Genomic DNA, 21,107 nt, shown 5'->3' with positions numbered 1-21,107 from the left:
TCTGTTGCCCCAACAGTGAAGGGGAGGAAACAAGAAGATCCTGGAACTCACAGCTAGCTTCTAGACAAACTGGTGAGCTCCAGACTCAGTGGGAGTCTGTTTCCAAAAATACGGTGGAGACTAATTAAGGAAGATAAGAAACCTGGCTTCCGGGGTTGGGGATTTAGCTCAGTGGTAGAGCGCTTGCCTAGGAAGTGCAAGGCCCTGGGTTCAGTCCCCAGCTCCGAAAAAAAGAACCAAAAAAAAAAAAAAAAAAAAAAAAAAGAAACCTGGCTTCTCCGATTAGAGGTGTCCAAAGGGAGAAACAGCTCAGGCAGAAGCCAGGAACCGGGTGTCTGGTCCACATCCCACTCCTATTGACATTGCCATCCATTTTGAGACATGTAGAGGAAGATCAGAATTTCGATGACCCACTGAGAACCAATCACAAATCACAACACTGCAAAGATACAGGAGTCATGGTTGGGAGGAACCCCTTTCCCACTCTGCGAACCGCACGCCTCCTGCCCTGCTAATAACGGACTAAACCTCTGAACCTGTGAGCAGGCCCCAGTGAAGGGTTTTCCTTTATAAGTGTTGTCCTGGTCATGTGTCTCTTCACAGCAAAGGAACCGTGACTAAGGCAGTCAGTCAACTTCTGTTCATCTGTGTAGACCTTTAATACTTAGGAATTTGTAAGCCTTATTTATCAAAAAGACCTTATACATCAAACATGTTGTTCCTTATCTCAATTTTTTACTCTCTGGACAAAACTTATCCTAGGAAATCCATCCCATTCCCCAAAATGTTGAAGAGCTGCTGTTGCCTCCTTAGTTTAAAATGGAGACACGGTAAACGCAGAGCTCAGTAGGACTAAGAAGTGCAATGAGCGCTCCCTTAGTTAGTCATCTTAATCAAGATGATGGTGAAGTTACACCGCATTGATTCCCTTTTTTTTCTTTTTCTTTTTAAATTTTTTATTAGATATATTTCCTTACTTACATTTCAAAGGTTATTCCCCTTCCCGGTTTCTTGTCCATAAGCCCCCATTCCCTTCCCTCCACATGGATTCCCTTTTAACTAAATTTAGTAAAGGTGGTGGCCAGCCACGTGGTCATCAGTCAAGACTGGAAAAAAGCCACATTGTTGCAATTTTAAAAGCTCTATCTTCCTAAACAAGGGTTGAGTCCAAGCTGCATATACACTCTGCTGTAGAAATTAAGATTACTTTATGCATAGATATTTTTAAAGATCTATTTATTTATTACATATACCGTGTTCTGCATATAGATCTGCATGTCAGAAGAAGACATCGGATCCCATTACAGATGGTTGTGAGCCACCATGTGGTTGCTGGGAATTGAACTCAGGACCTCTGGAAGAGCAGTCAGCACTCTCAACCTCTGAGCCATCTCTCCAGCCCACGTGTGGATCTTTTAAAACTAGCCATCTTTTGTTATACTTTTTGTGTGTGTGTGTGTGGCAGGGTTTCTCTGTGTAGTCCTGGCTGTCCTGGAACATGCTTTGTAGAGCAGGCTGGACTTGAATTCATAGATCCGCCTGCCTCCCCCTCCCTAAGGGTGTGGACCATCATGCTTGGTTGCTTGTTACACCTCCCCTTTTCTTTCCTGGATTTTTGAAACAGGTTTCTCTCTGTGTAGCTCTGGCTGTCCTGGAACTTACCCTGTAGACCACGTTGGCTTTGAACTCACAGAGGTCTAGCTGCCTCTGTCTCCCGAATGCTGGGATTAAAGGCATGCATAACTACACCCAGAGCAGATTTTACAGATTTTCAAATCACACTTAGTGAATTTACAAATCTAGAGATAAAGAGTTTACATAAAGAAATCAGAAAGACAAGAGATTTTTTTTTTTTTTAAAAGAATGGATAAGTAGCAAAGAGCTCATAGATGAGAAACCTTTGGGATCAGTTGCTTGTGTGGTGGCAGAGGTCATTACAGTCTGAGAATCTGAACATTGTCATTCTGTGGCCGTGGATCTGTCCTGGGGCCAAGTCATTTTTTGGGAGAATACTGAGCTTTAATGCAATCTCTGAGTCTGAGGATAGAAAGAGAAAGGATTGCAAGCAGAACTCCCCCAGAGGAGGAGCCTCCACCAAGAGCCCCAAAAGACCACCAAGGAGCTGACGTAAGCGAGCGATTGCACTGGGGTCTTTATTCAAGCTGAAGCTTGAGCAACACCACAGTCTCCCTGGCAATGCAGAGCAGGAGGGTGTAGCCTGGAGCTCTCAGAGGTACAAGGCTTTATAGGAAACGGTGAGCAAGCCAGGAGGTTTCAGCCCAAAAAGCATCTAATTTATGGCTATTGTAAACTGACAGGCGGGTGCTCTGAACCAAATCCATGAATAATCACACACAATCTGAAAGCACATCTGAAACAATCAGAGTAGTCTTTGACTGACTGTTGCTAGGAAGTAGCTAGGGAGTGATTCTGGGATATGGGTCAAAGATAAGCCAGTGAGTCCTTCCTGGTACTTGGGGTGCAGCTTGGGTTCAGCTATAGGTCAAATTTCTCTTAAGATGGAGACCCGTCCCAAGACAGAGTAGGTTTGGCCTCTCAGTTCCGGGGAGCCCCCAGAAGGGAGCTGAGAGACAGTGGGGACAGGGGTCATGAGCAGGGATCCCACCAGCAGGATTCCAGGATTGTAGAGACCCAGGAGGGCATAAGGAAGAGATAGCATAGGCTATCCCCTCTCCTGGGGAAGGTGAGGAAGCTCCGTGAAGATGAGAACAGGTGGTCCTTGTGACAATTTCAATTTGGGACATTTCCAAGCAGATCAAGAGACTTGTCAGAGAGAAATATCCCGAATAAATATGAGGAGTGGATCCTTTTCTGAGTGTTGGGAGCCCAGGAGGGTGAAGGAATATCCTGGCATATGGGTGTGACTTTTATATTAATAGTAGGCTCCTTCGAGCCAACAGAGACTAAGTAGGCAGCTCCAGGGTGACACTTACCCAGCAGATGAGAAGAGAGTAGGTGGAGGGAGAGATTGAACCTTTGTACACAATGGACTCCCAGGAGGGCATAGAAGGCTCCAGGAGCCAGAGAGACTGAGAGATGCCCTGAATTACAGTGGGGATGAGGACAATAAGTGGTTGAAGAGGCAGACCCCAGAATTTGGAAGCAAATATGGTGGACGACAGAAGCCAGCAGAAACAAACGATCCATAAACCCATATATACCTTAGTGGAATGAAATCAGCACCTTGCGTCTGTTAGGAAGCCAGGCCCGTTGGAAACTGGTCCAGAGAGATATTTTTTTATGCTCCACTGGGAGGTTTCAGCATCAGATGTGTAAGGTGAGGGCATGATCACCCCAAGGAATGGTTGGGGGCATGGTTTCTATTGCAGATGTGAGGGAGGGTATAGTCAGAAGCATCTGGAAGAGTCTAGAGCATAGAGACAACGTAGATTAGTAGATTGCTCATGGCCCACAGACTGAACTTGGCTATGGGAAGGCAGGAAGCAAGAGAGGAGGGGAAGGAGCTCATGGAGGGGAGCAGGAGAGAGGGGAAGACTAAGGAGAGCAATCAAGAGTGCACAGCAGAGGGGTTGGGGATTTAGCTCAGTGGTAGAGCACTTGCCTAGCAAGTGCAAGGCCCTGGGTTCGGCCCCCAGCTCTGAAAAAAAAAAAAGAAAAAGAAAAAGAGTACACAGCTGAAATGGGGGTGGGGGTGGGGTTTGGGGGTAGGGGTGGGGTTGAAGGAATGAGAAATTGAGGAAGGGACCCTCATAGGCTGGAAACATTTAGGGTAGGGAGTGGGGTAAGAAAAGCAACCACAGGTGGTTGTAAAACTTAGAAAGCCTGGAGGTCAGCATCCACCATGACACCCCTCTGGCCTCTGTTTCCCTCTCCCTACCTCCCTTTCTCTCTCTTTCTCTCTCTCTCTCTCTCTCTCTCTCTCTCTCTCTCTCTCTCTCTCTTGCTCTCTCGCTCGCTCGCTCGCTCGCTCGTTTGCTCTGTGTTTGTCTCTCTTTGTCTTTTTCTGCCTCTACTCCCTTCCCAACCCCCTTCCCATTACTCCCCCCCCACACACACACAAAAAAAAAAAAAAAAAAAAAAAAAAAAAAAAGAAAGAAAAGAAAAGAGGAAGGGAGACCGGACTTACGATGGAGTTGGAAAAAATAGGTTTATTCTTTCTTTTTTAGCTACTTATATATTCTATGGTAATCCAGTCAGGTGTACAACTGGCAAAGATAACCATTCTGTGGGTTTGTAAATTCATCTAACTCGAATGTAACTAAGGGTGACCTTGAATTCTGATCCTCCTGCCTCGGTGAGGATTACTTGTTTTCGGAGCTGGGGACCGAACCCAGGGCCTTGTGCTTGCTAGGCAAGCGCTCTACCGCTGAGCTAAATCCCCAACCCCCGATTACTTGTTTCTAACCGTACTTTCTTTTGGGGACACAGCAAGGTATAAAGTGTGTAATCAGACGATTGGACGCGATCCTCTGTCTACCTGGAGCTAACCTTATGCACGCAATTTGGCAGGATCAGAACAAACAGTACAATCCCATTAGAGAAGAGCCGCCCCCCCCCCGGAAAACCACCCCCAACACCTTTCGAAGGTTTCACAAAAGCAAATGCGGAAGGAACAGCTTCGTGTGAAAATCGCTTTCTTCCCACGTCCCAGCAAAAAGGCATCATGCGGTCAGATAGGTCCTTGTAAGAGGGACTGGCCTATGGATGTAGCCTTATTTTCTTGGACAATTTGCGGTGGATGTTGGGGGAAAAGTAAGGTCAAAGGCTGAATTAGAGGGAACTGAAATTTGAGCTGTTAAAGAAGGGCAAGCAGGGGCGGAGAGAACAGGGAAATCTAGGAATGGGCTCCGAAACTGTGTTTCTCTCTAGGGTGCACAGAAAAGCTTGAGGACTCGTGCAGGCAGAGAAAGAGAGCCAATTTGAAAAGAAGCACAGGGGCCGGGTTGCGGAACTCTGGCAGTGAGTGCCCAGGTTACCCAGGCTGTGGTAGGACCCGCCTTGAAGCCCGGGAGGACCGCGCTGGAGCGAGAATAGATGGAGCGTAACGCCATTTGCCCGGGATGGGGAAAGCCCTGGCACCGGATCATACTTTCTCCTGCTTCATCTAGCGCCAGTTCATCCTGAAGTTTGGGTTAAACTCTGAAGCCACTCTATCTCCCTCCGGAAAGATCTGCCCACCAAAAAAATATAGTGGGCTGACCTGGGGCGGGGGTTAAGCAGAGCCCAAGAGACAAAAAAGTGCACCAAAGTGGGTTGAGATGGGGTTACGCTGCTTAGTGTTTGATTATCCCCAACTTGCCTAGATTTTCCTCATCTGAAAAGCAAGCCTCAGAACTGTCGTTGGGACTGTTATAGTTTCTACAAATAAATTAAGCGTTAGGACCTGATGGTAACTCGTCTAGAAGGAAAAGCTGGAGCAGTGGTCACTGAAGGAACCATGTAGTACCCGGGGCGTAGGCTCCTGGCACCGCACAGTCACAATGGACTAACTCAAATAAAGACAAAAACACTGGAGCACAGACTGGACGCGAGGCAAGGTCTAGCGCCGGGGCGGAGGCTGTGAGATGTAGGCGGGCGCGGCCCCTGGGACTCGCAGTTCATTCCGGCTCGCGTCCCGACCTGCGGTGGGCAGTCTGCTGAGGTGGCTGGAGCGAGCTGCGATGACTTCCAGGTAGTGAGTGTCCCTGGGCACGAAGAGTTGGGGAGGGACAGGTGTAGGGCGGCAACCGGCAGTGCTCAGACAGCGGGCTGCTGGCCCGTGGAGCCCCGGGAGTCTTCGCGGGTGACAACGATCTCCCGGCACTGCGCGTGTCCTCCTGGCTAGACATCCCCCTCTCATCTCCTGTCTCAACCGCTGCGGCGGCTCAAACCCGAAACCGGTTCTCCCAGGGAAAATCTGACCTGGAGGTTGTTCGACTGCCAGGAACAAACCCGGGGTGGGGGTGGGGGGCAAGTCGGAGCATGGGGTAGCGCCTTGGGGACGTCGAGTACCCAACTTGTAGCCCCAACGCGCTGAGCGGGGACCGGGCGCCTACCTGAGTCTGGGACCCATAGGATGTGAGCTTAGGCAAGTGCCAGAGCCTGGATCCTTGAGTCCTTTCCAAAGGGTTTCACAGCAGCCCTCTCAGAGCCAAAGAGTTCAGAACGTCGGGTCAGGAGTAAGACGCTGGACCTCACACCGCACTGTACTGAACGCTGAAGAGGCTCAGAGGTTGCCTATAATGAATATGAAAAAAAAAATGTACTTGGGCGTATTCGTTTAAGTTTTAAAGTATTCAGAAGGACCAGAAATGAAGTGTGTGAGTTAGAAATCAGTTTTGTGTGTTACCCGCCCCCCGCCCCACCCCTCAGGTTAATTTCTCTGATTTTTTTTTTTTTCAAATACAAATGCAGTTAAGGGGCATGCAGCTCAGTTGGTGAAGTGCTTGCCTGACACTCAGAAAGCCAATCACAACTACTTAACAACTTGGAAGGCAGAGGCCCACAGTCCTGAGACTAATGGACATCCAAGCTCAGAACTTTCAAATGGCCTGAGGGAGTTGCTCAGTGGTATAGCGCTTGCAGGCTATGCACCGGCACCTGGTTTTTGTTTTGTTTTGTTTTGTTTTGTTTTGTTTTGTTTTGTTTGCTTTCAAAGCACACATTTGACCCACAAAGGATGCAGCGAGAGAGAGGGGGAAGGCAGATATTGCGTGTCCCGTTGTGCATTGCTAAGCGCTTCAGGAACCCCTGGGTCCTTCAATATTCTTTCTAGCTTCCTGCTTCCTGCACGGAGAAGGGAAGGAGGGGGAGGAGGTGGGAGCTGGAACTCAAGTTTAATAGGCTCAACGAACATGAATGATGCTAATGAATTTAAGGCTGGCACATTTTGGGGCAAACTTTGTTTTCCCTTCACTTATAAAGAGGTAGAATTGTACCTTTAGATCTACGATTTTAATCCACGCAGCTTGATATTTTCCTGATTCGACTACAGAGTGCTGGCCAGTGTGTCCTGGGGGGAACATCTCTTCTAACCTCTGACTTTCTACTTCCGGAACGGGACAGTTCCCCCTCAAAAACAAACAAACAAACAAAAACAAACAACCCCCAAAACAAAACAAAAATCCAAGAAGAGATTTTTGTCCTATGAACTAAACTGACTATATATTAATTATTACACGCATTTCAAAAGCCAGTGTGGTGGTGTGTCTGTTGTGATGACTCAAGGTCATCTTTTGCTACATTGTGAGTTTGAGGCCAGCCTGGGCTAAATGAGACCTTGACTCCGAAGGTGGGAAAAGTTTAATTCGTCTTGTACCCTGTGGAGCACTTAGGAGTGTGCTCCAGGATTGTGTCTCTGTAAAGGGGACAGAAAAGCTCCGCGAAGGAAAAGGGGAGACCAAGAAAGATTCGTTTACTCCTAGGCAGCATGAATTTAGGGTGTACCGGATGTGTTCTGCATTCTCCCAGCAGCCTTCCTCACAACTGCCATGGAGAGTATACTACCCAGATCTTACAGCTGGGGAAATGGAGGGAGGAGGAGGTTGTCTGAGAACCATGCTGGAAGAAGCTGATGGGATTGGAGCTCAGTCCTTTGGGTTTTGATTGCTTGTTTACTAGAATTTGATTTAACAAGTGTTGGGGGCACTTTCTCTCTCTCTCTCTCTCTCTCTCTCTCTCTCTCTCTCTCTCTCTCTCTCCCTTCCCCCCACTGCCTCATTCTCACACACTCACTTAAAAAAAATTAAAAAAAAAAAAAAAAGCCAGACATTGGATGGTCCCTACTATGTGCTGGTTATCTTACTAGGCCCTGGAAATACAAAAGTCCTAACTTCTTGGAGAAGCGGCAACTGTAATGTATTTGACACCAGCAACCAAACAGATGTCCTGGGCAAAGGCTTTCACTGCAACATTACATTCTCCTCCCTTGGACCTTGAACACCTTCACTTTTCTTTAAATGACCTCAAATTACCTTCAGTGAAGTTGAACATTACTGAAGCCTGCTTTTGTCTGCAAGGCTTGCATGCAGAAAGTCAGAGGACAACTTTTCTTCTGCCTTGTTAGTTGCAGGGGGTCAAAGTCACGTGTTCAGGGTAGCAAGTGTTGCATTTTATAAAAGAGGAGGGGGAGGAGCCAGGAATATGTTTAATAGAACCAGGAATGGATAGGTGAGAGGGTGGCCTCAGGTGAACCCATGCTGAGACATCCCTTCCCCCTGAGGCACCATACAGAATAGAGTTTATTTAGGACATGGGAAGGGGAGTTGAGCAGGGAGTAGAGACGGAGAAGGACAGAGAGAGGAGGGGGGAGGGGACCGGTGTGGGGGAGAGAGAGAGAAAAAGCCAGCCAGGAACCCGAGGCAGGGGGTTGGGGGTGGAGGTGGTGTGGGGGGAGGGAGCAAGGGGTCAGGGAAGGAAGAGAGTCAGAAAGAATAAAGGAGCAAGGGGTCAAACATTCGTCTTTACAGTAAACCTAGCCTACCTGGCTGTTGCCAGGTGAAACCTAGGAGAAACGCTAACAGCAAGCTTCTTTAAATTTGGACCTGCTAGATATCCTGCCAGCTTTTCAGTTTCCCCTCCCTCCCCCTTTTCTTCCTTTCTTTCTGACTCAGAGATGGATTTTCATGTAGCCTAGGTTGGCTTTGAATGCAATATGTAGCCAAAAAGATGACCTTGAACTCGGGATTTCCCCCCTCGACCTCCACAGTACTAGGATCAAAAACATGTCCACTCTGGGCCGTTTTTTTTTTTTTTTTTTTTTTTTTTTGGTTTTTTTTGGAGCTGGGGACCTTGCGCTTCCTAGGTAAGCGCTCTACCACTGAGCTAAATCCCCAGCCCCCACTCTGGGCCGTTTTAACACCCTCTTCCTCTTTGGAATAGAATTATCTTGGTAACTGATGAATAGGCAGTAATCATTTTCTTGTGTCTTTTGTTTTTCAATTTACGGAGCTAAGATGTGTAATTCATACTTAATAAAAGATTACACTTCCCAAGACAAGCAGTGTGGGTTTCCCCATTCTCATGGATCTGAGTCTACAAGGGAAGTGGAGGGGAAGCAGAGACATACAGCAGGATATTCAGAAGCCCTGTGGGTGTGCAAGGTGACTGAAGGCTTATAAAGTTTTGGGGGACTGAGGGTAAGGACATCACGGATGGGCAAATGTCATTGGCTGGGAGCTTAGGGTATCAGAATGCCTCATTAGCATGGGGAAGCATTTCAGAAATCTCAGGTGCTAGCTAAACAGGTTTTGTCAGGAGAAAGAAATCGGTCCTATAATCTAATTGAGGCTACATGCCATTACTCAGGTAAAGTATGGGGGTTTAGAATACCCCAGACAAGGTCAAAAAAGGAAGAAAATCTACTAAAGTAAGGAACCTTCCATATTGCACCAAGCCTAGAGGCTATCTGGTCACCGTGGGCTTCTACTTTAATTAGCAGAGTTTTCCCACAAGGCAGCGGTGGCACAAACCTTTAACCCCAGCACTTGGGAGGCAGAGGCAGGCAGATCTCTGGGTTCAAGGCCAGCCTCCTCTACAAAGCAAATTCTAGGATAACAGGGCTACACAAAAGAATCTGATTTCAAAAACAAAACAAACAAACAAACAAATAAAAAAAAAACCCTCAATCACTGTCTCACATCAGCTTAGAGGAAGCATCTAAAATGATATGAGACAGTGTCCTAACCTATAGGTTAGAGGTCAGCTTCGGCTAGAGGGCTAGAGAAACCCTGTTTCAAAGGAAACAAAACAATACAGGTTGAATGTCGAGGAACAAAATTCTACTCCCTAAAACAGCTAGAGAGATTCTGTATGTTATGAAATTTGTTCACTTGTCAGCTTGTTCTTATAAAGAATCTGGGTGGCTGTCTGTGAGAGGGTGCAGTAAAGAAACTGCTGACATGACTACTTCAGGCTATGGTTAAGATTTTTATTATAGATACAAGAGAGAGGGGGCGGGGAGAACAGTCAAAGGCATCTGGAAGAATCTAGAGGACAGACATAGAAAGAAGTAGACTGAACATGGCCAGGACTAGGGAAGTGGGAGAGAACAATGGACACAGAGAGATAGAGAATGGGGCAGAGCTAGAGAGAGGAAGTAACAGAGAGAATTGTGGGAATGGCCAGGCAGGTTATAAGAAGGGTGACTAGCTGAGGGGAGGGAAGTCTATGAGCTAGAGGGAGCTTAGGGTAGAAAAAGTAAGAAGAGCCAAGATGCCGGCTTGGCCTCTGAGATGTCTAACACTTATTTGTGATATCAGCAGGGCCACATGGCCTTCGATATGCTGAAGTGGCCCAGGTAGGTGGTCCCTTCTGCTAGAGAGAAGGGAATGACTCCTTTGGGCAGATGGGAACAGGCTTCACAAGTCCTGAAGGAAGTCTGGCTTTTATCTAACCACCAGAATCCAGGACGAGCTCATTTCTGGCTCTTTGGACAGCCGGAGACCCAACACTGAGAACCAGGTGAATGCTGGGAGCCATTAGCCAACTATGAGTTCTTCAGATTAAATTCCTCACTAAGGGAAAAAACCCTAAAGATGCAGTGCTTGGCTGGGGCTCCCACAAATCCTTAAAACACAGCAGAAAGCAGCTGTGCAGAAGGGAAGATGGGAGGGCCTCCTCTTTCTCAGGGATGAAATACTCTGCAAAAATGAAAAATTCCCAAAATCAATTACAACGAAAGGGCAGGCCAGATGGCTCTGTGGGTGAAGGCCTTGGTGCAGCACAGACCTGAGAGTGACCCCTGGGACCTCGTGTAGGAAAGGGGAAAAATGAGAACCAACTGCATAAAGTTGTCCTCTGATGTCCCACATTTGCATGGTATGTGTGCCCCACCCTGTGTCTGGTGCACCTGAGCACACAAGCTGGCAGACACATTACACCATACACACACACACACAGAGACACACAGATCTCACACACACACAGACACACGTCACACACACACACCATACACACACACACACACACACATAGCACACACACCATACACACACACACAGAGACACACACATCTCACACACACACAGACACACGTCACACACACACACCATACACACACACACACATAGCACACACACCATATACATACACACAGAAGCACACACATCACACACACACATATACACCATACACACACACCATACACACACACACACAAACACATAGCACACACACCATACACACACACACAGAGACACACACATCTCACACACACACAGACACACGTCACACATACACACCATACACACACACACATAGCACACACACCATATACATACACACAGAAGCACACACATCACACACACACACCATACACACACACCATAAACACACACACAAACACATAGCACACACACATACACACACAAACACACCACACACACCATATACATACACACACAGAACCACACACACCACACACACTATACACACATACACACACACCACACACATACACACACACCACACACATACACACACACAAACACATAGCACACACACCATACACACACACAAACACATAGCACACACACCATACACACACAAACACATAGCACACACACCATATACATACACACACATCACACACACATCACACACACACACATACACCATACACACACACCATACACACACAAACACACCACACACACCATATACATACACACACAGAAGCACACACACCACACACACTACACACACAGACACACACACCACACACATACACACACACCATACCACATACACACACACACCACAACCACACACAGACACACACACCACACCGTAGCACACCACACACAGACACAGACACACACATACCAAGAGGGGCATGGTGGCTCACCTCTTTAATCCCAACATTCTGGAGGTAGAGATAGGCAGATCACTGTGAGTATAAGGCCAGCCCGGTCTACATCTCGAGTTTTAGGGTAGCCAGAGCTGTTTTGTTTTCAAAACAAAAATTAACAAATGAACAAAGCAACAACAACAAACCCACTGCTTGACAAGTTGTGAACTGAAGCTGAGACCATTTAAAGATGCTTAAGAATTCATTAAAAGTGACAGCGGCTGGGAGTGGGGTTAGAGCTCTAACACCACAGTCAATAAAATTAATCAGTCAATCATAACTGTACTAGGTGTTATCCCAAATTAATTAGTTTATTTATGTTAAAGGCTTGCTATGTAGCCTAAGCTAGCCTCAAGTTTGCTTTCTATCCTCACCCTCAGTCTCTTGAGTTCTGAGATGACTGGTTTCCCCTGTCATGCTCAGGTTTGAACATATTTTCATAAACACATAGCTATAGTTAGTCTAAAGCTGCAGTATCCACTTCCTAGCTCCGTGCTGTGCCCTTTGCTTAGAGGTTGTAGATTTTCTTCAGGTGAAACTCTGCCAACTCACCATGGAAACTAGCTTCTGAAAGAGAGAGAGAGAGAGAGAAAGAGAGAGAGAGAGAGAGAGAGAGAGAGAGAGAGAGAGAACATGATTGCTCCTAGGTGTGGTGGAAGAGAAAGTTTATTGTAGATAAAGGGAGAACATACCCAGAAATAGAGCCATCTGGGAGAGTCTAAATTGGACATGAGTAGATTGAGTCAGGTCATGAAAGGAGAGATGGGAGGGGAGAGGAGCCAGGACCTAGATCAAGGCCAGGAGGGTAAAGTATATATGAAAGGGCCAGGTAATGAAAACGGTTAGGAAGGGCCGATAGGGGAAGAGCAGCCCAGCCCCTGGGCTGGAGAAGTTTAGCCCAGCGTTTTGCTCTGACAATGTTAAGTAAGCACTTCAGCAGTTCATCTGGGGTTTGAGACTTAGCAACTTCCTCCTTAGTAAATCATTCGAGAACGCCAAAAGCCAACATAAATATTATTATTAATTGCAGAAACTACAAAAGTTAGGTGCGTGTTTGCTGACTGCAAAAGCCAGTGTGAGAAAGGACTACACAGTTACCATAGTGAGCCGAGGTGTTTGTCTCCCACGCGGTCAAAACGAAGTCTTGTGATTTGACCATCCAGGTTTCTGAGGCTGGGCTGACAGCTTGCCTTTTGCAACTACTTGATAACCACACAGCTGAAGACATCCTGGTTCCCAAGAAAAGCACACGCAGACTGCTCACAGTGTGTTGATCGTCAGTCCCTTCCTGCTTTGTGACAAGTTACTTCTCCACCCGTGAAAGGAATCCATTCAAACCAGATCAGATTATATTAAACTTAGGTTCAATAGAAAGCTGCTCTTGGACCAGTTCACTGGCCCCGAGATCAGGGAAGACACCGTGGGAAGGGGAGGGGGAAGAGAAAGAGAAAGCATGCTCTCAGAAAAAGAGAGAGAAGGGCCAGGAGGCCAAAATGTCTGCATTACATAGTGAAGAGCCTCCAGGGGAAGGGTAGCACAGCATCTGGGCTGGAAAATTCACAGTTGGGGGCAGGGTATACCAGGTAGGGACTAAGGGATGCTGGGAGAACCTGGAGGCCAGGGCTGCTTCTTTTTGTAAAATATGCACCTCAGCCTCCCCCCATCCCCCACCCCTCATCTGTAAACTCCAGACAACTGGACAGGGTGGCTTTTAACCTGGTCTCCGGGGGTTGAGCTCAAGTTATTGGGCTTGCAGAGCAAACACTTTTACTTGGGACCCTGTAGGAGTCATTTCCAAAGCAGGGTTGGTGGAATTTATTAGGGAAATGACATGGATTTAAACACGGGGTCTCGGAGAAAAGATTAGACATCCTCAAGGGTCAGTATGGACTTCCCAAGAAGGAGTCACCCCGAATTATTTTTTGCATCTTTTGTGATTTGAACAGTAGTTTTATTCGGTTCGACCATTTTAGGCTGAATTCAATCCAACATTATATATTTTCATTTCTTTGAGGGCATCGTTTCCTCTGTGCGATATCTTCTGGTTTAGGACAGTGAGGATCATCTACATGAGGCAGGGGAGCTCCTGTGTGTGTCATTCTGTTTGTGATTTCAACAGTAGAACAACCAGCTTGGGCACTTGGATATGTTCACTGTCCAGAGAATCTATACCCAACCTTGAAGTGCAGTTGTATTGTCCATATTCTTAAAGATTTATTTATGTTTATGGGTGTGGGCAGGTTTTGCTTGCCTGTATATATGTATGTGAACCCCATGTATGACTGAGGAGGTCAGAAGAGGGTGTTGGATCCCCTGCCTACCAACCTCTGTTGCTCAACATGCCCACTTTCCTGGATCCCACATCCACAGGCCTGGGCTCCTCTCTTCCTACCCAGCGCCCTCTTCCTCACAGCCGATAACTAAGGTTTACACTTTCCTGCCCTGTTGATTTTTCTCTCAAACACCAATGAATCTAAAATTCTTTCAGTAGCAAGACCAGGAACCCATCAAAAGGAACTCCAGTTCTCTGGTTACAGTTGATGCTGAAGAACTTAGATTGGGGTTCTAGACAGTTCTGAGGCACTGATAACTCAGGAATGAAGATGAGTCCTCTGTGGGAACAACAAAAGCTCTAACCAGGAAGCCATCTTAACATCTTAACAGCCTCTGGATTCGTGTGTGTGTGTGTGTGTGTGTGTGTGTGTGTGTGTGTGTGTGTGTGCCTGTGTCTAGGTATAAGCAGGTCTGTGTAGTTACCCAAGGAGTCCAGAGGAGGCACTAGGTCTTTAGAGCTGGAGTCACAAGTGATTGGACGCTAGGACTCAAGCCTAGGTCCTCTACAAGAGCAGTATGTGCTCTTAACCAATGAACCAGTCCCCCATCCCCACTCCCAAACCCTAATCTGCATTCTTATATGCTTTCTTTTTTTTCCCCTTAAGATTTATTTATCACATATAAGTACACTGTAGCTGTCTTCAGACACACACCAGAAGAGGGCATCAGATCCCATTACAGATGGTTGTGACCCACTGTGTGGTTGCTGGGATTTTAACTCAGGACCTCTGGAAGAGCAGTCAGTGCTCTTAACCACTAACCGCCATCTCTCCAGCCCCTAATCTACATTCTTAACTATCTGCTGTAACCAGGAATTGCAGTTTCTGTTGGTAGGTTCTTAGTCTTGCTCATAAAAGAATTTTAAAGCAGATTTAGAAGGAAACAGAAGGCTTGTTTTATTAGCGTTTGAGAGAAAAATCTACAGGGCAGGAAAGAGTAAATAAACCTTAGTTAGTGACTGTGAGGAAGAGCGCGCTCGGTAGGAAGAGAGAAGGCCTACGGATGTGGGATCCAGGAAAGCCACATCCAGGAAAGCGGGCATGTTCAGCAACAGAGGTTGGTAAGCAGCTGCTATTGGGTGCTGGGATGCTCAGAGAGAGTCTGGGGTGTCTGGACAAGTGGGTTTAGGTTATGGCTGGCCCCCAAAGAGACAGGAGTAAAAAGGAAAAGTTAAAACTTAGAAGAGGGACCCGCAAGATAGCTCAGGGGGTAAAGGCACTTGCCCTATGCCTGATGATCTGAGATCAGTCTCTGGAAACCACACGGTGGAAGGAGAGAACTGACTCTGACCTCACACATGGGTTGAAGCAAGTTGGCTACCTTTCCCCATGCAAGACAAAGACAAAGAAACAAGTTGGAAAATGCACAGGCATAAGTGAAGATCTGCCTTGAGGGAAGGCTTCTAGACCTAAGAGTACATGATATCACAAAAGGAATAATTATTCTTTCCATTTTGTAACGTGTCTTCGGATGAAGCAAGCTCCGTGGTGTGGGAGTCTCCTAGCCAGGTGATTGACAGGTAGTTCCTGTTGTGTTAACATTAGGGAAAGGAACAATGGTATATAATGTTCTGGTAGATCAGAACACCAGGTCTCCAGGCAAGGCCAAAGAAAGAGTTCAGATTTCATTCTAGGAGGGAGTAACTTTACTTAGTGGGGCTCAGTGGAGTCCTGATTTGCACTTCCTTTTTTTTTTTTTTTAAGATTTATTTATTTATTTTGTATATGAGTACACTGTAGCTGTCTTCAGACACACTAGAAGAGGGCATCGGATCCCATTACAGATGGTTGTGAGCCACCATGTGGTTGCTGGGATTTGAACTCAGGACCTCTGGAAGAGCAGTCAGTGCTCTTAACTGCTGAGCCATCTCTCCAGCCCTGCACTTCCTTTTATTTGGTGGTTTAAATTTTAAGTCAGGGATGCAGGATATTTGGTCACATTGTGAACCCCGAGATTGTGTTATTTACTGAAAATCTTGTTTCTAATTGTGATATAGACCAGCCCTTAGCACACACCTTTAATACTCCTGGCTGGAATACAGACAGGCCCTGAAATTTAATCCCTTGAAATGAAGGTAAAGTTAGTTTGTAGAAGAAAATGGGAAGCAGCCATATTTGAAAGCGATGTCTGAGTGGCAGACAACATGATGAATCAGAGAAAGATCTCCTAGAACAGGATCTGCCAACTCTCAGGAGAAGGTAAATATTAAATTATTAAGGTAAATATAAAAATTAAATATTGTGGTACATATTAAAAAATCGCTAAACCTTTTATCCCATGCTAGCACCCATAGGGCCACATGGCACTGCGGGGTACTTTTATCTCATCGACTCCATGCTGCCCCCAAGTACTCTCAGACTCAGGCAACCTGCAAGCTGTTCCAGCATGGCACCTTGCCACACTGGTCCCAAGAGTTAGTTCTGGCACCGGAAGGCCATATGGAACTAACCATCATTTAATCTCTGGTTAGTATCTCTCCTGGTGGCTCTCTGCTAGCCTCTCTGGTTCCAGCTACCCAGTAAAATCAGGTCTCTAGAAGTCCAGCGTGGGCTGGCCTACCGTGGCTCCCTGCCACGAACTCTGCTCACACTCCCAACAACAGCCTCCTGGTAATTAAGGTATAAACTCCCAACTACCCAGTGAAATCATGACTCAGTAAACTGTAACTCAACAATCAGATTTACACGTTAAATTCACAATCCATAATACATCCACACAATAACCTCGCAACCAATCAAAAAAGATATAAACTGCCCACCTAGATAAGATAAATCGAACTATAGAAATCTATCCCTCAAGAAATATTCATAACAACCTGTATCTATGCAGGGACGCATGATGAGGATCGTTTACGTCTGCCTCCAGGTCGCTTCTTCTCTCTTCTACTTCTCCCTCTCCTTCTGTTCCCGACTCCCTCCCTTCTTGTCCAGTGACAGGCCTTGTGTTATCTTGTGTCCGCCTTCACCTGCGTAATGGCATCAACCTAAAAGAAGAAAGGGCAGTGTGGAGAAAGAGAAACAGTTTTACTGGGGCAGCTGTACAGAGACAGCTGCAGAGAGAGAACAAGCTAGACACAGGTGAGGACAGAACGAGCCGGAGGTAGAGCAGAGCAATTGAGAAGCCGATATGGGGGGGAGGGGAGAGGGGGGGGGAGGGAGAGAGAAAGAGAGAGAGAGAGAGAGAGAGAGAGAGAGAGAGAGAGAGAGCGAGCAGATTGAATCAGTTTGTGCAGAGAGAAGTCTCTCAGCCTAGATTAGATTGTGTAGAAGCTAGAAGCTTCCAGGACTAGTCCTAGGTTAGCAGACAAAAGCAGTAAGCGGCCGGAGACAGTAATTAACAGGAAAACAAAAGCTACAAATGGGGACAAAGCTGATTCTTCCCTTTCTAGTGTTTCCAGAGGAATGGGAAGTGGATCCAAAGCTGATCATGAGAGAAGGGTCCATCTTGATTGGCCTTCAACCCTGCCAATTCTGTCCAGCCACCCAATAACTGCAGGGGGAAAAAAAACAAAACAAAACAGCACTCATTTTGGACCCTCTGCCTAGCACCACTGTTTGGTCTGTCGCCTCTGCCACTCTTGTTACCGCTTTAACTCTTGAAAGGCTCTCATTGCTTCTTTCAGATACTTGGCGGTTTTCGTGGTAAGCCTCTTCGTTAACTTCTGGGAGGATGTGAGCAAATGTCTATTCACCTCAGATAGAGCACCAATGACAGACCTGAGTATGACCCCACCAAAGCCCAACCTAACAAGCCAATGAGCTGTGAGGACTTACAGACAGAGCATAAGGGAGCGGTTATTTACAGGAAATGGATGACATCAGTACAAAGTTGCACTCCAGTGTGGATGGTGACCTCGTGGGAGCCACACTGTGGAGTCCCGTTTCTAGCCAACCTTCTACTTCCTATGCACGCTAGCATCTCCCACAATCACATGCAGCTGGAAGGACAGAAGGCACAATGGTGGCAGCCCCGCAGATAATCCTGTGACCCTCCCTTCTACTTCCAACTAGCAACTGTAACCAGGGAAACCATTACCAGAGACCTGGAGGCCTCAGTCTTATTTAATTAGTAGCCATGGCTGTCAGCCAAAGACTCTCCACTCCAAAAAATGCCTGGAGGAAAGGAGTGACCTTGCAATATCCTTGAAGATGGGGACAGTTTTATAGACAGGTCCTCAGCATGGTAGCATGCACTTTTTTTTTTTCTCCCGGAGCTGGGGACCGAACCCAGGGCCTTGTGCTTGCTAGGCAAGCGCTCTACCACTGAGCTAAATCCCCAACCCGGTAGCATGCACTTTTAATCCCAGCACTCAAGAGGCAGAAGCAGGCTGATCGCTCAGCTCTCAGTTCAAGGCCAGCTGTGATCTACAGAGTTCCAGGTCAGTCAGGGCTACATAGGGAAACACTCTCAAAAACAAAACAAAACAAAACAAACAAACAAACAAACAAACAAACAAAACAGCCTTTGAAAAAAATTTTTTTGAGGTGGGGGGTCTCACTAATTCAGCTGAGTTGGCCAGGAACTTACAGAGATCTTTCTGCCTCTGCCTTGGGAGTGTTGGGAATAAATGCACGTACCACCACACCTATATTATGTAATGTTTAATATGTTTTTATTTCCCACTGTGCAGGAGTCACTGTAAGGGTGGGCACATTAGTTACTTTTCTCATCGTTATGAAATATGTTAGAGAAGGACAATTTAAGGACAGACTGGTTTCTCCTGCTCACAATTCCAGGCTATGCCCCTCCGTCACCGGAAAGGGGTGGTGGCAGGAAGCTGCGGCGGCTGGTCAACTCGTACTTCCGGTCAGGAAGCAGAGAGATGAGTGCCACTACTTAAGGCACTTTCTTCTTTTTAATCTAAGTTTTAAAAAGGCTTTCGATGATGAGTATGTGAAGAGCCTTGTGTAGGCGCATTTACAGGACGCAGCAGGTCCAAGGTCCGTGTCGAGAATTGTCCTGGGGCCGGGGAGATGGCTCAGTGGTTAAGAGCACTGACTGCTCTTCCGGAGGTCCTGAGTTCAATTCCCAGTACCCACATGGTTGCTCACAACTATCTGTAGTGGAATCCGGTGCCATCTTCTGGTGTGTCTAAAGATAGCTACAGTAAATAAGTAAATAATTCTAAAAGAAAGAGAGAGAGAGAGAGAGAGAGAGAGAGAGAGAGAGAGAGAGAGAGAGAGAGAGAGAGAGGATTGTCCTCAATCATTCACCCACCTCACTCTTTGAGGCAGGGTCTCTTATCCAAACTCAGAATCTGGAGATGTAGCTAGCATCCCATTGAGAGCTTGCTCTGAGGATCCCATGTCTCTACCTTCTAAGGAATTTCAGGCAGACCGCCACATTCACCCAGCATTTAGGTGAACCCTGGGGACCTCAGCTCCCATTCTCTTGATCACCTGGTACATCCTGCAGCTGTTGAGCTATCTCAAGCTCGTTTTCCTTTTTATTCAGTCCAGGACCCCAGTCCATGACATGAAGGGTGGGTCTTCCCTCTCAGTGAATCCTCTCTGGAAACAAACCCACAGACACCCCTGAAGCCTCCTGGATGGATCTGAAAGCAAGTGTTAGTATTACACACCTAGCTGATATTTTTAATTTGAGTATGTTTCTGTTACTTGACACAAACTTCCTCAGCTCTCATACCTGAAGCCAGTGCATGTCACTTTTACTTAAAAACTCACCATATGCTTTTGATTTTTAATTTACTAGAGTATGACTTCAAGATATATTTTTTTTTGGTTCTTTTTTTCGGAGCTGGGGACCGAATCCAGGGCCTTGCGCTTCCTAGGTAAGCGCTCTACCACTGAGCTAAATCCCCAGCCCCAAGAATATTTTATTTATTTAAGTTTTGTTTGCTTGTTTGTGTGAGACAGGGTCTGTCTCACTGTATATAGCTCTGGTTGTCCTGAAACCCACTCTGTAGACCAGGCTGGCCTCAGGCTCAGATAGATCCTCATGCCTCTGCCTCCCAAGTGCTGGGATTAAGGACATGTATAATATGCCTGGTTTATTATTTGAATATATTTTCATTTACTCATTATATATTATATATTATATAATGTGTGTGTGTGTGTGTGTGTGTGTGTGTGTGTGTGTGTCTGTGTACCATGTGCATACATTGCCCACAGAAGCTAGACAAGGGTATCAGAACCCCTGGAACTGGAGTTAAGGATGGTTGTGAGTGCTAGGAACTGAAACTGATCCTTTGCAAGAGCAAAATGTGCTCTTAAGCACTAAACTATCTCTCCAGTCTTCCCAAAGTATTTTATTTTTACTGATAGCCTAGGCTGGCCTGTAACTTACCCTGTGGCCCAGGCTGGCCTTGAACTTCCAGCAATAATCCTTCTTCTGTCTACCAAGTACTTGGATTATGGACCTATAGTAGCACTCCCTTCTGCCCTGTTCCCTTGTGGTGCGTGTTAGCCAAACACTCTACAGCTGAGCTACACCCCATAGCTCTGTTCTTAACCTTTCCCAGGACAAGTTTCAGTCGTTTAGTAAGTTATTAGCGAGCAGCGTGAATCGTTTTTATGCCAACTTGACACAAACCAAAGTCATCTAAGAGGAAGGATTCTCAACTAAGAAAATGCTTCCATAAGATCTGGCTGTAAGGTGTTTTCTTAAGAGACTGATGGCGGAGGGCCCAGCCCATTGTGTGTGTGTGGCCATCCCTGATGGGATGGTCCTGGGTTCCTCAAGAAAGCGGGATGAGGGGCTGGGGATTTAGCTCAGTGGTAGAGCGATTGCTTAGGAAGCGCAAGGCCCTGGGTTCGGTCCCCAGCTCCGGAAAAAAAGAACCAAAAAAAAAAAAAAAAAAAGAAAGAAAGCGGGATGAGCAAGCCAGTAAGCAGCATTCCTCCATGGCCTCTGCATCAGCTCCTGCCTGCAGGTCCCTGCCCCGTGTGAGTTCCTGTCCTGGCTTTCTTCAACAATGCACAGTGACGTGGAAGTGTAACCAAGT

At 46.6% G+C, this 21,107-nt stretch overlaps 1 long non-coding RNA gene across 1 annotated transcript; it reads right to left on the bottom strand.

Moving 5' to 3' along the window:
* Positions 1-4,110: 4,110 nt before the first annotated feature.
* On the bottom strand, positions 4,111-17,543 carry LOC120095180 (uncharacterized). The gene is made up of 4 exons (XR_005490440.2): positions 16,959-17,543; positions 12,908-13,038; positions 6,018-6,198; positions 4,111-5,666 (listed from the first exon to the last, which is right to left on the bottom strand). It is a non-coding gene; the product is annotated as an uncharacterized LOC120095180 (long non-coding RNA).
* Between the last annotated feature and the right edge of the window lie 3,564 nt (positions 17,544-21,107).

Source organism: Rattus norvegicus, chromosome 10, assembly GCF_036323735.1.
Source record: "Rattus norvegicus strain BN/NHsdMcwi chromosome 10, GRCr8, whole genome shotgun sequence".
Taxonomy (NCBI): Eukaryota; Metazoa; Chordata; class Mammalia; order Rodentia; family Muridae; genus Rattus; species Rattus norvegicus.
This window is presented reverse-complemented; position numbering and strand designations above follow the sequence as displayed.